Source organism: Tenrec ecaudatus, chromosome 12, assembly GCF_050624435.1.
Source record: "Tenrec ecaudatus isolate mTenEca1 chromosome 12, mTenEca1.hap1, whole genome shotgun sequence".
Taxonomy (NCBI): Eukaryota; Metazoa; Chordata; class Mammalia; order Afrosoricida; family Tenrecidae; genus Tenrec; species Tenrec ecaudatus.
In genome coordinates, this window is record NC_134541.1 from 42566547 (window position 1) to 42572546 (window position 6000).

The window sequence follows — 6000 nt, forward strand, 5'->3', positions numbered from 1 at the left end:
ATCGAGTTCTCTGCCATTTTTGGTAAGTATGTTAAATATGTTCTTTTTAAACAGTTTTGTTGGCATACAATTCACACACCACAGAATCTAGTGGTTCAAATATGCCAGAAAGAATTTCACATTCATCACCATTATCAATTTTCTCCATTCTTGTACCCATTATCCCTCAAACCCTTTCTCCATATACCTAAGAAATCATTAATTTAGTTACTTTCCCTATAGATTACCCACTCTGGATTGCATATAAAGATATAAATCATACAATAAAACTCAAGAATGACAAGAAAATAGAACAACATAAAAGTCTCAATCTAAAAGAAAGCAGAAGATAATAGAAACTAGAACAAACTAAAACTAGGTCAAATGGAAAAGAAAGGATAAGAAGTTAAATTTTAAATTAATTTCAACCTAACTATATCTGCAGTGATCCACTTTCCTGGCACGCTATCTGAGGGCAAGACTATTCACATCTCTATAAAAAGGAGGATCATACTCAGTATATCTTAAATCGAAAGAAGTAAAAGAAATTAAACCTCAAGCTGTAATATCAAAATATTCTATGGACAAAATATTAAGCAATTCAGGAAGTATCAAAAGAATACACAGAGTCACTGTACCAAAAAGAACTACTATACATTCAATAATTTCAAGAGGTAACATATGATCAAGAAACAATGGTACTGTATATTAATATCAAGGAGTTTAAGAAAAAAAGAAAATTTATTAAACATGATATGGGCAGAAATTATAGAATTATTTTTTATATATTAGAACTATGGATTGTAATAATATCTGTAAAAACTTCCAGTAAAATGTCAAAACCCCCAAACTTCTATAAAACACACACACACACACACACACACACACACACAGAAACTATGCCACTGAAAGAAGTCCTGCCTGCATTGAAAGCATTAGCCAAACACAAGGCCCAAGGAATTGATTGGATACCAATGGAAAGGTTTCAACAAGCTGGTGAGGCACTGGAAGCACTCGCTCATCTATGCCAAGAAATTTGAAAGACAGCTACTTGGCCAACCAATTGGAAGAAATCTATATTTTTATCCATTTCAAAGAAAGGTGACCCTGCGAAATGTGAAAATTATAGAACATATCATTAATTGCAGAGAAGTACATATTGCCAATGATCATCCAGCAATGTTTGCAGCAGTACATTGCCAGGGAGCTGCCTGAAATTCAAGCTGGGTTCACTGTAGGAAATGGAAGATGGATCGTCTTGCTGATGTCAGATGGATCTTACTTGAAAGCAACAAATACCAAAAAGATGTTTACTTGTGGTGTTTTATTGACTGTGCATAGACATTTGATTGTGGACTCATGAAAAACTGTGGATAGCATTGACAAGAATGGGAATTTCAGAGCACTTTTGTGGTTGACATAAGAACCTGTACATAGATAAGAGACAGTCTTTTATTAGAACAGAACAAGGGGATTTTGCATGGTTTGAAAGTAGCAAAGGAATGCATCAAGTTTGTATACTTTCGTATTCTTATTCAATCTGTATGCTTAGCAAATAATCAGAGAAGCTGGATTATATGAAGAACAATGGCATCAGGATTGGAGGAAGGCTTGCCAACAAGTTGCGATATGCAGATGACACAACTTTGCTTGCTAAAAGAGAGGAAAGCTTGAACCTCTTATTGATGAAGATCCAGGACTGCAGTCTTCAGAATAGATTACAGCTCAATGAATGGAATATGAGAAAACCCCAAGATGGAGAAAGCATAGAGGATGTCAAGGATTCTGTCTGTTCTGTCTGTCTGTTCACAGTCAATGATCATGGAAGCAGCAGTCAAGCGATCAAAAGACACATCGCATTGGGTAAATCTGCTGCACAAGACTTTTTAAAAAAGTGTTGAAAAGCAAGGGTGTTACTTTGAAGACTAACGTGTGCCTGACCCAAATCCATAATGCTTTCAATCTCTTTATATGCATGTAAAAGTTGGACATTGAATAAAGAAAAATGGAGAATAATTGAAGCGTTGAAATTATTGTGCTGGCAAAGATTCTTGAAAATTCTATATATTGTCAACAAACAAATATGTCTTGGAAGAAGTTCAGTCGGAATGCTCCTTAGAAGCAAGGATGGTGAGACTTTGTCCCCAAAGAGGAAGACCCTCAATGAGACGGACTGACCAATGGGTGCAACCTTGGGCTCAACATAACAGCAATGGTGAGGGCGGCCCAGGATTGGGTAGTGGTTCTCTCTGTTGTACAGAGCTTTACTATGACTTTAATGTACCTGACAACGGGAACAACAGCCAGTGAGCTGAGGGAGTTCAATGGAGACTTCATCCACGTGTAGATCCTGCAAATGGATGCTGGGCTTTCCCTGCCATCCATAGCCTTCGACAAACCATGCACTCGGAATTGAAGCTCTAATGTAATTTCTTCCTTTAGTCTTGCTTTTTATTGTTTACAGTTTTTGGATCACACAGGCCGGCATGCTCCTTCCAAGTGGAGGACATAGCTGCCCTCTCACTTAGATGGCTGCTTATTTTAAGGTAAGCTTTTAAGACCCTGAAAAAAAAAACTATTCTTTCCGACAGAAGGCACCGTGTGATCAAACCTGTACTTGAGATTCAGGTGGAATATGCTAAGGGATTATTTTGGTTTTCATAAACTTGCCTTCATTTTCTTCAACTTCGACTTGACCTTACATATGAGCATCTGGTGGTCTGTTCCATAGTCAGTCTCTGGCCTCATTTTGCTGATAATATCGACTTTTTCCATGATCTTTTCCCACAGATAGAGTCGATTTTATTTCTGTGTATTCTACCTGGAGAAGTCCATACATATAGTTTTTGTTTATGTTGTTGAAAATAGATGCTTGAAATGGAAGTCACTGGTCTTGCAAAATTCTATCACATGATCTCCAGCTTTATTTCTACCACTAAAACCTTATTTTTCAATGAATGTTTCTATATTTTTTGGTTTCCAGCTTTTGCATCAGAATTTCCAAGAATTATCAATGTTTCGCGATCGCATGTTTGAACTCTTACAGACTGAAGATGGTAGAATTCCACAGGTTCTTCGTTCCTAACTTTAGTGGCTGTTGGGTGCATAAACTTTAAAAGTAGTTCTATTGATTGGATTTCCTTGGATGCATGAAGGTAGTATTCAATCACAGACATCATTGTACTCTAAGATCTTGAAATATTCTTTGTGATGATGAATGTAACAGGATTCCTTTTTGATTTGTCATTCCTGAGAAAGTAGAACATATTATTGCCTGGCTTAAAATGGCCAAGGTTAGTCCATCTCAATTGACAACTGCCTAGGACATAGATCTCTATGTGGTTCCTTCCATTGTTGCTGACTTACAACTTTCCGACATTAATACGTCATGCATTCTAAATTCCAGTTGTTATTTGCTGTCTGCATCTGTCTCTTCCCCAAAGCCTTTCTCCATCCATGTCATTATGGTCAACTCTACTTTGAGAAGGCAGCTCTTTCGCAGTCATATCATGACTGCCTTCTAACCGAGAGACCCGCCTTCGGGCATTCTATCTGACAGCGTTCTGCTCTTCTTCCTGAGGTTTAAATATCTGACAATGTTCCGCTATTCATGAGGTTTTCAGGGGCTGATTCCTCAGAAGTGGATAGCCTCGTCCTCCTTTGTAGTCTGGAAACTCTGCTAAACCTGTTCACCCTGGTGGTATTTGAAATACCAGTGACATAGCTTTCAGAATCACAGCAGGCAAGGCCCTGCTATGTGACAGGCTGACAGACCAGCGTTGGACAAATCCATATACACAATTCTGTATTCAAATCCATATACACTTTGATTTCTAGAGAACAATGTGCTCTTCCAATGTAAGTGGCTTTATTTCCTTTACAGGTGAGCTTACTATGATGACACTCCACTTTGAACCCACTGGATAGGTTCCACTACTTTCACCTCCAAAGAAGTTGGATAAATAAATGGCAGGGCATTTGAAAAGAGCAGTGTTTCAAGTTTCCACTGCATCTAAAAATGGAAGATTAATGAACTTTGTAGCCAAAACAAAGAAGAAGCTATAGTGTGGAATGAAATAAATGGTCAAAACTTTTCATTTGAGTCTTTAGAGACAGCTGAAGGAGTTTTCAAGGACTGGAACATTTTTAGACAAACATAATGCGCAGCTGAGGAATCTACTTGGGAATGACCAACGAATCAGACTTTTGGAAGTGCGAAAACTGTCACAAACTGCATCTGAATGAAGGACCTGCTAAGTAGGTCATCTTTGAAATGGACCATAGCAAATTCATCTCCGAAAAAGAAGGGATGTCCAGTTATATCCAGTAAGAAGCCAACACATATGAATACTTGAGTCAGTAACTGAATTCTAAAGATACATTTTAGTGAGATTCAATTAGTTCTTGGAACATACTCCTAGTGATTTGGTTGTTGGAATCATAGGCGATTTATACAGTTACAGTCTTGGATTGTATTAAGAACTGTCTCATGTTTTACCAATCATAGTTAATTTTCAATGCACTCTATTTTCTAATCAATACTTTTTGTTACATTTTCTTTTAAGTATGTTAAGTGCATAGTTATTGAAGATTGGGGACAAGATGGCATCTTGGTGACTGGCTCATCCAACCCCTTTATAACAGAAAACTCAAAACCCAGGTGAAATATATACAGATGATAATCCTGGAACAATGAGAATAAAAATTGGATTAAACACTGATTGGGTAGGTAGACAAAAGGAAAATAGTGACAGACGAGAGAAAAGTTGAGAAGCTCACCTTGTAATTGGGCATGTTGAGACCCAGAAGGCAAGACACATAGCTCATTGGGACAGTGAACAGATTCTGTGTGAAACAAGGTGAGCAGAAGGACTGCTTCGAGACAGAGTTCAGCAAAGCAAGCAAGAATTCTAGTGCCCCCAAATAAATGAATAAATAGATAGATCAATAAATAAATAAATAACAACAAACAAACAAAGAATTCTAGTGCCATGGACAAATCACAGAATGGGGACAGGAGCTAGTGAAAGGGAACAAGCTAATCAATAGTAGAATGCCCCAGTTGATTGGGTTGAGGCCCTGCCCAGAGGGAGAATCCTGTAGAGTTGTGATTGGCGATACTGTGCTCTGGTATAGCTCCAACCCCCACGGAGTCCTGGGAAGAGCTAGATAACTGGCTGTACCAGTCAGAAATGCACTGGGCTCATGCTAATGAGCATCAACCAGGGAAGTGCTTCCTCCTGTTTTCCAACACACCTTCCTGGTGACCAGGGGTAAGGCTTTCCTCCAGTCAACAACCTAGTGGCTAAGAATACCCTGTCTCACTGGCCACTCCTTTCTGATTTTCTCTCCTTACCTCCCACTGCCAGCAGACACTCACTGCGTTGCTTCCCACGACAAGTCACGCTCTGAGCATACGGCTCCACCATTTGTATGTGGATGCTGCTGTTGGAGGTTCCCATTCACAGAGCACCCAACGGATGGGTACATTCTTCCACATTGGGCCCTACGGCAACACCTTTTTTTCTTTTTCCCACGTTTCCTTCCTTATTATTGGTTTATTTCTGAACTAGTAAGAAAATGTTTTCCTTGGAAGTCAGCCATAACTACTGTACCTACCACCTACTGCCCTACGTAGGGACAATTGCCACAACTTACTGGTGTCATTGGATCAATGAACGATGGGGGCAGCCTGCAGCTGCTCCTCATAACCAGCAAACAAGAGCCTTCTATCCACAAAGCCATCCATTGCTCAGAGTATTTTCCCCAATCTCCCTTGCTGTATCCTCAAGGAACCCTTAATCCAGATACTGTCTCTAGAGATTTACCTCTCCTGGATTTTATATACAGGAAAACCTTAAAAACACAAAACAAAAACCAACAACAATAATTAAGTAAATCAGATAAAAATCTAAATTGACAGGCAAGCAGGGAACATTTAAAAATGAGAGCAAATTAAATGGCTCACAAGAAAGATCAGATGATAGGGTGCTGCATCTGAACCTGACTGCATCTGCAGCT